Source organism: Palaemon carinicauda, chromosome 17 (genome assembly GCF_036898095.1).
Source record: "Palaemon carinicauda isolate YSFRI2023 chromosome 17, ASM3689809v2, whole genome shotgun sequence".
Lineage (NCBI taxonomy): Eukaryota > Metazoa > Arthropoda > Malacostraca > Decapoda > Palaemonidae > Palaemon > Palaemon carinicauda.
This window is the reverse complement of record NC_090741.1, coordinates 65,642,290-65,655,514: the sequence shown is the minus strand read 5'-3', so window position 1 is coordinate 65,655,514 and position 13,225 is coordinate 65,642,290. Positions and strand designations below refer to the sequence as shown.

At 35.2% G+C, this 13,225-nt stretch overlaps 1 long non-coding RNA gene across 2 annotated transcripts; it reads right to left on the bottom strand.

The window, feature by feature from the left end:
• Positions 1 to 367: 367 nt before the first annotated feature.
• Positions 368 to 12,132, bottom strand: LOC137656113 (uncharacterized). 2 transcript variants are annotated; one of them, XR_011046947.1, is made up of 3 exons: positions 12,041 to 12,132; positions 10,496 to 10,664; positions 368 to 812 (listed from the first exon to the last, which is right to left on the bottom strand). It is a non-coding gene; the product is annotated as an uncharacterized lncRNA (long non-coding RNA). The 2 variants fall into 2 exon arrangements; XR_011046946.1 differs by lacking the exon at positions 368 to 812 and having other exon boundaries at positions 8,976 to 10,664.
• Between the last annotated feature and the right edge of the window lie 1,093 nt (positions 12,133 to 13,225).

The window sequence follows — 13,225 nt, the reverse complement described above, 5'->3', positions numbered from 1 at the left end:
ATAGACTTTTTCTACAATTTTCTCTATGCTCTCTTCTCTCTCTATAATTAATCACTATTGTTCTTCTCTCTCTCTCCCTCTCTCTTTGCAGCATTCTCTCTGTTGTGTTCCCCTTTTTCTTCTCTGCAGCAATCTTGGTTGTGTGTTCTCTCTCAACTCTGCTTAAGAGAGGAAGAAAGAACATGACTAGGAATGCACAATCTCAGTTGGCAATCTAAGTTTAGTTCTCTTCTCTCTGCTGCAATCTCAGTTGGGTTCTCCTTTCTTCTCTGCAGCATTCTCCGACTTTTTTTTTCTCTGCAGCAATCTCGGTTGTTCTCTTCTTGTTCTCTTCTCTCTCTGCAGCAATCTCAGTTGGCAATCAGTTGGGTTCTCCTCTCTCTGCAGCATTCTCTCAGTTGGGTTCTCCTCTCTCTGCAGCATTCTCTGTTGGGTTCTCCTCTCTCTGCAGCATTCTGTTGGGTTCTCCTCTCTGCAGCATTCTCTCAGTTGGGTTCTCCTCTCTCTGCAGCATTCTCTGTTGGGTTCTCCTCTCTCTGCAGCATTCTCTCAGTTGGGTTCTCCTCTCTCTGCAGCATTCTCTCAGTTGGGTTCTCCTCTCTCTGCAGCATTCTCTCAGTTGGGTTCTCTTTCTTCTCTGCAGCAATCTCCAACTTTTTTTTTCTCTGCAGCAATCTCAGTTGTGCGTTCTCTTCTCGACACTGCAGCAATCCTAGTTGTGTTCTTTCTTCCTCTCCAAGCAGTCTGTGGTCTCTGTGCAGCTCTCTCTAAATTCCTGTTTACTTTTAATTTCTTTCTCCTAGTATGTACATCTGAGGTAAAAAGGAAATAATTTTAGTAATGGAGAAAAGTTTAAATAAATTTCAAAATATTTAAATTTTTATAAGCAGATTATAGCTGCATTTAAAATTTAACTGAGCAGTTTTATATAGCTTGCATTTATTGTCAAAGTATGTTTAAGCTTAAGGTAAATTTCCTCGTTTAATTTATGAATAAATCAACAGTACTGTATTCTGAGTTTTAAGGCCACTTACACAGGTTTTGTAGAACTTTAAATTATATCGCAGCACTTAAAATAGAACGTTCAGAATCCTATTGTCTATAATTAACTATATAAAAATATTAAAAGAAATTTAATATTTCCCAATCTACCTTGTGCACCTGAAAGGCTATGCTACTCCATTAGAGGTTACATACGTTATGTAATTTTCTATTAAGTTGGACACCCGACCTTAAAAATGGTGGTAGAAGAAACATTATTATTATTGAGTAGTATAGTTAAATGCTCCACTTAACCAACTCAGAGAAATTCTCTGAGGCATAGCTAGAAACATGTGGGCAACCAAAAGTCACACCTACAGCAGAAAGCAAGGCCTGATTTGCTGGAGGGGATGGGCCACCAATGAGAAAATCTATCGCTTCAGTTTTATACATTTAAAGGTACTAAGGTTTGATATAATTTTAAATTATACTGTACAACTTATTTTCCGACCCTGCTTCGGAGCACCAGGAGTTGAAATTTAATGCTAATTTCTAATTTGAATTTGACAAAGTATGTTAGTTTGGATAATTTTTTTTTTTTTTTGGTAAATTGGTCCCAGTAAAATGTAGCAAGAGAAAATGGACACAAGGTACTGTACAGACTAATGCCTAGTAAGATTAGTTTTGGTTACCTCAAGCTGATAGTGTTCAACAGACTTGAGAGATTAGGACCTTTCTTCTTAAATAATTAAAATTGGATTGAAAATTTGAATGAGTGGAGATAATATATTTTTAAATAAGTAATTCTTTAGGGTTAAGACTACTTGAATGTTCGAACTAGTATGGAACAAAAACTAACCATAAAACGAGCTGTTACAATATTTAGACCTCTCAAGCTTCCTGTTAAGTCTATCCGAAATAAAATAAAATGTACGCAACTAACTTTGGCTCTGAAGCAAGATTGTTCCTACTCCCAGTATAGTCTCATACTGCCATGGCAAGCAGCAAGATTAAGAAAACTACTGAAACAATTTGAAAGAAATGCAAGGGGAACCCAAATTACATTAATCTTTAACAAAGATTGGTATAATTCAGTACTGTGCTAATTTAAATTGTACCATATCACTTAATCTTTACATTGATTATAATAACACCCATGTATAAAGTTGTGGGATGAAGGCACAAAATAGACGGCTAGATGGCAGTGAAACATACATTGAGAGTACTGTATCCTATTGGTCCTTGCCAACCGTAAGTGTGCCAGTTTTAGGTTCTTACACAAGCTTATTTTTGCTCCACATTTCTCAAATCTAGGACAGTAGTTGCTCCAGTGTGTAGGCTACTGGTAACCTAGCCTGACTGGTCAATAACCTAAGTAACTTTAATAAAATTTATTCAATTTCCAAAAATTTACATTACTAGAAGAGGATCTTTGCTGTTTATCACCAGATTTTGATTTTTTATTATGTTTAAGGCTTTGTTAGGTTTCATGAGCATTGAAAGAAAAAGTTTTAACCATTCTTACTTTCAAGACATTCAATGTGTGATATCGGGCTTTAAATAGAATTCATAATCTTTAGCTGCAAAAACATTTTTCTTTTCTAATGCCATATTTGGAAAACCAATTGTCCTTCATTTACAGTATTTCTGAATACATATATTGGAAGTTTTCTCCAAATGTCTATCTATACATGTCACAGTATATATTTACTTTAGATTGATCTGAACCCCAAGGAACTTTTGCAAACAACCATTTGAGATATTCTTTTATTTACTAATTATACAGTCATTTTACCCTTTTACAAGACAATACATAAAACTTAAAATAAGACAAGACAATTAAGTTTCAACCCAATATACTCATACCAAGCAGTTCCCACTAATGATTTTCATGAGCAAAGCTCTGTTCAACCTATGGACAAGATAGTATGCCAGCACTTTGATACAAAAATATTCAACAATATTTCCCTTTCAGAATGAATTACCTAAGAATGCTTACATTTCAATTTCAATTTATGAAGTTTTCAATTAATTTAGGATAAAGATTTTTCTTAAAGCTGACATGTCCCACTGGAATCATACCAATTAAATATAGTTAGCTTGAATATTTCCAGCCTGAGCTAATCTTATATTGCACTAACTAAAAAACTGCAGAAAATACTTAACCACAGGGGCAACATTTATAAAAATCAAGTACTCAAATTTCATCCGAACACACTTTAGCAATTGAAATTACAAGTTAAACAGCGTCAAGTTGAAAATTAAGCCTAGCATTTCTGGCATAAAAGATGAATTACCTAACAACTTTATCACATACTAGCGAAAGTTAAACTTTCCAGTATAAAGCTCATGGGAGTGAAAGCTGGAGATTAACTAAAACGTAAGCTAGTGAGAAACTGTAAAATTGTCTATCAAAATTATTTTTCATATGAAAATACAGAATACTGTACTTTGATGGCCTTATGTTTAATGCAATGAGTTACAACTTTTGATAAGGAAATTTGCAGAGTAATCATGTCAAAGTAGCAACTGATCACAATCTTTACAAGTCCTTTGACACTTATAAAAAAAAAATTAACAGCATCACCTAACAAACTAGAAAAAAAAAAAAAAATTGCATACAAGTTCACCTATACTCAACACTTGAAATTTACAATTTAAAAAAAAAAAAACCCACCCTTTATTCCATTCTAAAATAAAATTTGAAGAAATTACTATCCCCTCAACTTTTGTGCCTACATTGAAAAAATTCCAAATATAACCAGATTAATTTCAAACATGTTAACTATCAGATTTACAAGTATCAATATGTACTAATATGATTAAATATAAAAAATATTGAAAAATTTACAGAAATTTTCAGTGCCATTTAGAAGTTTCACTATTCAGGCCAAATTCCACACTCATTGAAGTTGGTTATGCCCAAACTAAACTTAAATTCTATAAACAGGACAAACTTAGCAATTCAATTTTTTAACTATGCCAACTAGATTAACATAACCAGAGCAGTCTACCAGAATACACTTTCTAGTTTGCCTGCCTACCTGATCCAAGTTAATTCCTTACTATCAGGAACTAAAACCTATAAAAAAAAGCATTTTGATCACTATTACAAGCTTGCTCCCTAAACCTGCCTGTAGTCTAACTTACCCATCCTAAATTTCTAGTACTCTAGTAACGTTCTAGCTGCAAATGGGTAAAACATTTTAGTTAATGAACTAGTCAGATGAACAAAAATTCTGTGACATGTCAAAGCAAAGTCCTAAAAATATAAAAGGAAAACTTTAAAAAAAAAAAAAAAAGGTAGTCAGATGAAAAAAAAATTCTGTGACAAGTCAAAGCAGTCCTAAAAATATAAAAGGAAAACTTTAAGAAAAAAAAAAATGTAAATTTACTTTTTAAAAGACATTTGGCAAAAACATTCAGCATATAAATTCAGAAATACCTTTGAAATCAAAATCAAAGTACCGGTAAACATTTTATAATCACGCGATTACAAGTAATGTTCAAGATAGTTTTTTGTCTGAGATGGAGTCTATTTACACCCATGTTCACTTCAAGAAATGACTTTTTGCCTTTGGAACAAAGAAAATTTACTAAAAATTTCGTGTTATCAGTCCAAGGTTTAATGGATTTTTTTTTATAAAGATAGCCTATTATCTTCTTACCAAATGACTTACCAAAATTTTGAGGACCTAATACAAAAATTAAATATGGAAAGTCATCTGTTACATGGTTAGCCATTTTAAACTTTATAATCTGCAGTACCAGCTGAACTCTGTTGAGTCCCTTGTTAGGCTGGGAGGAACGTAGAGAGTAGAGGTCCCCTTTTTGTTTTTGTTTCTTTGTTGATGTAGGCTAGCCCCCAAAATTGGGGGAAGTGCCTTGGTGTACTGTATGTATGTATGTATGTAATTGCCAAATAAATTAAAACTCTCAAATAGCATAACCACAAAACTTATTTGAAAGCAATCTTGACCAAAATTTTCATTGCAACAAAGAAACTAACCCTCCTGCAGTGACATATTATACGGAAAGTAAAATACTTCAGGTATAAAAGGCTTTTCCAGTAAAAATATATTTTTTGGTTGATGCCAAATCTGCTCTTCAACTTAAAATTTCTTACTTGCTATGATATATACAATCAGTAGGAACATTGTAATTTTGGCAATGAAATTAACTTCAGCGACAAATACTATACAGTTCTTACCCAAGTATTCTGCTCCCTAAAATTTAGATTTAAGTGTTTATACGAACCATTAATATTGGGATTACAGTATTCATTCATTGACAGCAACTTAAACTATTCGACTTCAGCCTCACATCCTCCTGACTTTAAATCCCAAGTACCTAAACTGTTCCACCGGTTTTATAACTAGGCCTCTGCTTTCATGTAAAGTTATCCTGTCCCTACCTTCTTTACTGCTCGGAATAGCTTATCACATCCATATTTACCCTTAAGCCTATTCTCTCCTTAGCGCCCTGTCACTCTGCACCCCCAAGTTGATCTTTTGTGCACAAATCCTACCCAACCCCTCCCGGGCTTTCCTCTTCAAACTTCTATTAGCGTGGTTTTTTCCCATTCGTATGGGGTAACACTGTTGCCTTCTTTAGTGTTACCTTTTGAATGACTTTGCTTTGGCTTTGGGGGTGGACCGTAGTCCCAACCGGCTGCCCCGCCTGACATCGCGTCGACTCTGGTAGCATATGTTTGTGTTGTACTAGCCACGATCGCCCTTCCTCCCAGTAGTGAAGAGTCATAGCGTAGTTAGGTCAACAGTTCGAAACAAGCGAGGAGTTATGTTTTTAAAAGGTGTTGGAATGGCCGTGTTTGTGTGCATTATTCTTTAAAACCCATTTGCTTTACACAAACCTATCCGTCTATTACAGAAAATCCTGAGGTGTACACGGATAGTAAAGTGTCCGCCTTTCTGACTGGTCCGGTGCGGAATTGAACCTGCGCCACAGACTTCTACGAAGTCCGAGCTTGCTGCCCAAACCGACTTGCCATTGAGGGTCCCCTCTTCAAACACAACAATGAAATGTTTGAAAAAAAAACTATGGTGCGTTATGAAAATTACGTTACATTCAAAACTGACATTTATATTAACGGTAAAATTTAGTAAGCCTCAAGTGTTCCCCCCCCAAAAAATAATCTCTTAAAAGGTAATTGCAACAATATCGTACACGCAGTAGGGGGTCTAGTAGAAGTGTGAGAGAACAGCTTTTACAAGCATTTGAATATGGGAACAATACCAACTAGTATCAAGAGTAATCCTGCACCAGTTTACTTTGCTGGTCAGACTATAACTGGCTATGCCCAGGTGATGTGATAAACCCAAATCTTGTCACGAGTACCGGTACCCTCAACACTTGTCAGATCATGTGCTAGAAATTTATTTCAGGGTTTTGATTGTCAAAAAAGAAAGTCTGGGTCACTTTAGTACACTGAATTTAAGAATCCTGTGTCGAGGCCTGTTAAAGAAAAGATAGGCCGCGAGAGCAGTTTGGACACTTCCGTTTTTTAAAGAGCTAGGTGAGGGCAAGAAATGACCGACTTTAGAGGATTCTTAGGATATTAGTGCAGGACACTTAATTTAAAAAAAAAAAAAAAAAAAAAATATATGGGGAAAGGAGACAACTGTGCTCGTCAACTGAGGATGACACTATGGAGCCATCAATTAAAGAAAAGCAAGATGTTGGAACATCAGCCAAGAAAGGACAAACTAGTTCACGATAGAGAAGCCTAGACATGAAAACAGTTTGTTCATTTGACCAAGAACTCTTATTAAGAATTATTTACAAGTTAACAGATGCTCACTGTTCTCTGGGCCACAGCCCACAATTTTTTTATTTACAGATCCATCCATATTGTATGTTTTTTTATATGGAACTCTTATGAATGTCCAACAAGAATTTTTTGTTTTTTGAAGTTATTCAAGAGGCTGGAGTGTGTCAAGGGATTTTTTTTCTAATATACAAGAGAAATTATTAAAATTACACAAATATTAGTCAACCTAATTACTTTTTTTTATTAATTCTGTTTCTAATGAGCATCTTTCAATATATTTTTTTTTCACACTACGTCCTATCCCCCAGCCTAGAGTTTTAAGGTTTTTTCCTCTCCTAATGTTCAACTACCTTAAAAAAAAAAATTATGCATCTTTCGTAGAAAGCATACTGCTCCTCTTATTTAGGACTCCATGTATAAGCACTGCAGAAAGACTGGGAACTCAGGAAGAGATAAGGGAAATTTGAGGTTCTAGCTTTGACTCCTTGCCCAGTATAAAAAAAAAAATTGAGGGGTGGTGCCCAGTTCTCTTGACTAACTTTTGCCCAGATTTATGGTGGAATAAACTAGTTTGGTATCTAAGAAAGCTTAGTGGATTGTGTCTTATGAAACTCATTTTTTTTTTTATAAATATCCCTGTGTCCGCATAAAAAATCCTTTGATCAGTTATTATCTTATTTACAGATATTGACAGCAGCCCCCTACACTCAGTAGGGAGTGTAAGGGAAGTTTATTCTTCACAGTACATTATGTACAGTATATAGAAAAGTGAGAGTACATCCGTCCCTGGAATTCAATGTATCGCAAAACATGATTATCTCGCTTGATAGAAATAAATGATGCATTGCTCAAAATGGGTGAAACGGGAGAAAGTGAAGATATAAACTCAAGTTTCAAGGCTTAACTGAAGATGATGTCATTAGAGAAGTTTTGACATTAGACACTGATCTTCGTCAGTATTCAGTCAGTTGTAAAAGAGCTAAGACAGTTGGAAAACTTGAGTATCCAAGATTACATCAACAAGGCTCAAGATATTGCTACTCCACATCACCAGATCACAAAATGTGATTCCATACTTGAACTTAGTGATGGACAGTTTTTTTTTAAATGTTTGCCCCAGAACCAAGTGAACAAAGTGGCATAGAACAGTTTTTTGGCAGAGATAGCCAAACTTTTAAGTGTCAAACATTAATAGTTAACAGGAGCTATTGAAATGGCATATCTGGTCTTGGGCCCCAGAAGTGAATTCAGATGTTAGGAGGAGAGTGACTGCGTTCGAGTTTGGTCCGAGAATGAGAGATTTGGGGCTCTGCTGCTGTTGACAGGTTTTCGGTGACAAAGGAATCTTGTCACAGTACAGGTTTACAATTGGAGATTTTCAGACATTGCTAGTGTGGGCCCACAGTGACCTGCACATCATATGCGGCCATACAGTTCAGAATTTAGGACAGTTTAAGTGACTTTGCAGCCTGATGGTGGACTGAATATTGAGGCAGACAGTGTTGCTTTGAAGGAAAATTATTGTAGTACAGTATTTTCACAGATTTATATTTTCGTATGGGTGGTTGGTTTGAGATGGCTTAGAAAACTTGAGTGCCCAGCATGTGAATTTATATAATCAGAATTTTTTTTTTCTTGTTATCCTGGAGCTGGAGTGTAAAGGATGATAAATTTTGCCTTTGATTATTTTAATTGACAAAGAAATTTTAATGTATTCATAAGTTTTTTTTAGTTTTCCTTTACAAATAATTTTTTGCTTGTTTTTATGAATACAGAATTTCATTCCAGTTCCTTACACCAACGTGCTCCCCTTCTCAGCCACATTTTTTTCTTAGTTTTTTAATTATAATATTTCCTTTCACCTAATGTTCTTATACTTTTACTTATAATCAACAAGCAAAAGGCAAGAGAAGCAAAGGGGGAAGTCAGGTTCTAGCTGGGTCCCCTTGCCCAGTATAAATCAAGGGGTGGTGCCCAGTGCTCCGTTCTCTTGACCTGTTACCTAGATTTTTGGGTATTCCACCGTTGTATATTTGTGTAGTGAACATCGGGTTGTGGTCGGCATTCGGATACTATGCAGTTCGGGTGCTACCTCTGGCCACAGTCCGCAAACCACTACAAAGGGTATTCCACTTTTTGTGTAGTGAACGTTTGAGTGTGGTTAGAATTCAGACACTAGGCAGTCTGGGTGCTACATCTGGCCACAGTTCGTGAACCACTACAACACCAGAACATACTCTTTATATTGTCATAAGCTTTCTTGTATCTACAAAGGCACAGAAGTCTCTGGTTCTCCTCTAACCTCTAATCCTGTAGCTTTACTATAAAGATGGTATCCTATGAACTTTCCCCTCAATCTATACTGCAGTTTCCCAATCTTTACAAGCTCATTTAGTACCCTCTGAAAGCCTTCAAACCATGCTTAGTCAAATTTCTCTCTAGTTACCACACCCCATGAGAGATTTCTGATTAAATTCAACTCACTCAGACAAGACATTATTGAAACTTCCTATATTGCAGCATCCATAGCATTTAGTCATCCCAAATAAATTCAGCACCCATTCCTCCCACTTGTGTAGCTGGTATCTTGACCATTCCAATTTAAACGAGGGACCTGGCACCTTACAATTTAGTCTTTCAATGCCTGCTTTACTCCTTTTATTCCATATCTCCACCACTGGCCCCTCCACCCTCTGCACTTCTCCCAGCTCTACATTTCCCAATTCAATAGTTGGTCAATTCTCTCCTTATTCATTGAATAAACTTGTGCGAGTTTTCAGTTACATCCGCAGAGACATTTTTAGCCTTTAACCCCTTCATCACTTCAACAAATTGAAAATTAATAGGCCTAATCTCATTAAGAAGAATTAACCAGGGTGACTTGTGTGAATGTTCATCAGAAGCAACCAATTTGAAACTCAGATTAAGGCCATCCCATTAGTAAATAGAAGCAACCCATAATCTCCCACAGATTGAGATAAAATTTTCTATCATGAATCCTCCCATAAATTTGTTAAGTCCCACACATGAAGACAACCTAACCTCCATGACACCTCCCCTTTGAGGATCTCCTACAAATGTGGAAAATTCTCATGAAACTAACAATGGGACCACACACGGGCTTCAATCTTACTCCAAGAAGTAAAGTTAGCATTTAGCAGCACCCAAGTTACCTTAAAAAATATACCTAATGTAAGTGTCCCAGGTCTACACTAACTGCAGTGCTTTCATCTCTAAAAATGCACTTAATTTTGTCATTTTTTTTCCCACTAACCTCTGGAAGCATCAGATTTTGCAATACCTTTGAAGTTGAAAAGTTTTCCACCTATATTTGACACTAACTTTATAGCTATAAGATTATCAATATTAGAATCAAAGATAACTTCTGAAAGCCTTATGACTAAATTTCTTATGCAATAAACTTTCACCAATCATCAAAATTAGCCTACTGAGCTACAAAGACTAAAGTAAAAAGGTTACCATTATTAACATGCCTTTAATTTAGGTATAATTTAGGATTATTTTTCTTATTGGATTTTAGAATATTGTCAGAAAATATTTGGTACTGAAATTTAACCTGCCAATATAACTACTGCATATCTGAAATAGACACCACTTATACTACACATCTTAAATCCACAAAGAAGTGTCATTATTTAGTACCATACAAGTCTTGAAATGAAATAACTAACCATATTTTTCTACCTAGACTTGCGCCTTTACCTTGCATGTCATCCTGAAGATACTTTAAAAATTCAGCTGAAAACAGCAATGAAGGCTACAGTCTATACTTTTTAATAATCATCAGCTTGTCATCTGCAGATGTGATCAAGTGTAGTACCAAAAACAGTTCACCACGAACCCCTCTGCATCCATACCATTGTGGAAGTATCTGAAAATCATGAACTAATTAGTTTATACAAGATTTTTAATTACTGCAGTCTTAAAAATTTGCCAATGATACAAGATGAAACTTAAAATGTACTTCATTACCTAAGACAAAAACTACCCTACAACTGGTTAAAAAACCTTTTTGTTACCTCCCAATTAAATTATCTATCAAATAGAAATCTCATTCTATACCATGTTATGCTTTAGACAATGTTACCCAATAGGTGAGCCTACCACTTCACAATTAATACTAAAGTCTTAAGTCAGTCTCACTCCTAATTTGAAACAGGGGCACTGACTGGGCTAGCTAAAGCCATTAGAATTAAGTAATCTGTAGATTTATTAAAAACTTTCCAATAACAATTGAACCTATTCTGTTCCATCTTTTGAGTTGAGTACTAGTTCTTTTATATATTTTAAAGATCTGTTTGAAAATGACTTATCATACAGAAGCTAATAAGGTCTCATACAATGTCTGGGGGAGGAGAGAGTTAACTATCATAAATGTACAGAAGCTTCTCATTCACTTACAAAATTCAGGTACACAAATGTAAGGTACGTATTAGTTATGGCTTTTAGAAAATTGTCAATCACCTACTTTCATAGGTTTCCTTAAAAGGACCTGGGTAAAAAATCAACAGAACTGACAAGTCACTTGGAATTAGGTTAAGAACCTATGAATGCCACTCAATTCCCTATTACCAATTACCCAAGTTTCCTCACCCCTGGCACTGCAATACTGTACATGGTTTCAATACATACTAGAGGGTTTCAAAATAACTTATATCCCATAATTTATGGTACAACTTCAATATGACATTTAACTATAAATTTTCTTAAAAAGCTTTTATCATTTTAAAAGGTAACGTTTGATTCATCTGATAAAACCAAAAGATTCTCAACTCCAGATTATCCCCAAATTTACTTGTTGATTGAGTTTACCAATTGCAATATAATTTCCTCACGTCTGCCAACTTGTGCGCTCTGGTAATGTAACCCCACTTTCTGAAACCTACAAAATATAACTACCACACTATACTAAGGTATATAGTGCCAATAGTAACAACTAGACGTAACTCGTGTTCTCCATTAATTATGGAGGGTGTTAAACTTTTTGTTCACAAATTAATCTACCACCATCTCAATTTACCTTTTCTAGTTTTCTTAACTCGAAATAAAACCAAATTCCAATCCATGTCAGTCATCTATAAAAAAAAAAAAATTAACATGCAAAATATATAACTATCAAATCTTTATACCCTAATACTAAGTTTTACCAAAGACCTGCCAAAACTATCGATAAATTATCATACGATGCTAAGGGCGGTCTGGTTGGAGATTATTACAATATAACCAAAGTTACTTTCCTCCACTTACCTACAGTTTGGCTCCAAGAGGATATTTTAGTCCTAGCCATTCAAGATTAATATTGATCAGCCAGAGCATGCACCACTTGCAGCAATTCTGAAATAAAAAAAAAAAAAGTTACGTGTTCCTATCCATTCAAATCTTGCTTTGCGACAAATACTGTACTGCAGTCAATGATTGATCATGAACAATTGTTGATCTCAATTCCAATTGGCATAACCTATACTAACCTACTTTATGCTACCTTGTTGCCGCATTTCATGTCCTAGTAGAGAAAAGTACAGTATCTGTTTGGAGACCTGAGACCAGACCTCCAAGGCTGATTAATCATACCCCATGAGTAAAAGTTACTGTCTAGAGGCAACATTTCTCCTATAACAAATGCTGGCTATATACGATATATAATTATATTAATACATACATTTTGTTCATGCTCTGGTCTCCCTTTCCTTAGGATAGAGGGACAGGGAGTAGTCATACACTGGTGATAACGGGTGTGCGTGGATGCATATCTAAATATTTAGCAGTCAATTTTGACTGGTTGCATACATTAGTCAAATAAAATTTAAGTATTAAATCTAAAAACCAGTTTCGGTAAAGTTTTACTGTATTAAACTGATTTTGAACAGAAAATATATGTTTTCCTGTAGTAAATGTGATTTGACCAAATTTTTTCTATAGAAAAAAATAGTTTTTTCCTAGGTTACATTTCCCTGTAATACAGTAAAATAATACCCCAGTTTCCATTTGACTTCTGAGTACAAGTAAAATTTAGTATCTTTAGTAAATTTGCAGGAAATTTATAATACTGTACTCCATTTGACACTAAACAGCCAAGGTATTTGCACTTAAACTTTCCACAATCTGGGGCTGAAATTTTCATTACTGGTCAAAAGTTCCTTTCTAGACTTTCCACAATCCCCACCTACCACTACCAACATTGCTTTGTATTCAACCTTTTGTACCAGTACCTAGCAGTCCCTAAATTTTCCTTTGACAAAAATTTTTGAGTCATGTCGAAATCTGTTCCTGGATACAATTGCCTAATAAAACACTTAATTGTGAACCCCCTAGGGCATTTAGTTTTCAAATTTTATTTTATAAACTTCCCCATACTGCCACAAAGCACCACAGGATAATCATATAAAATCTTTGTACCACTACACATCCAACTAAATGTCATTCATCACCACC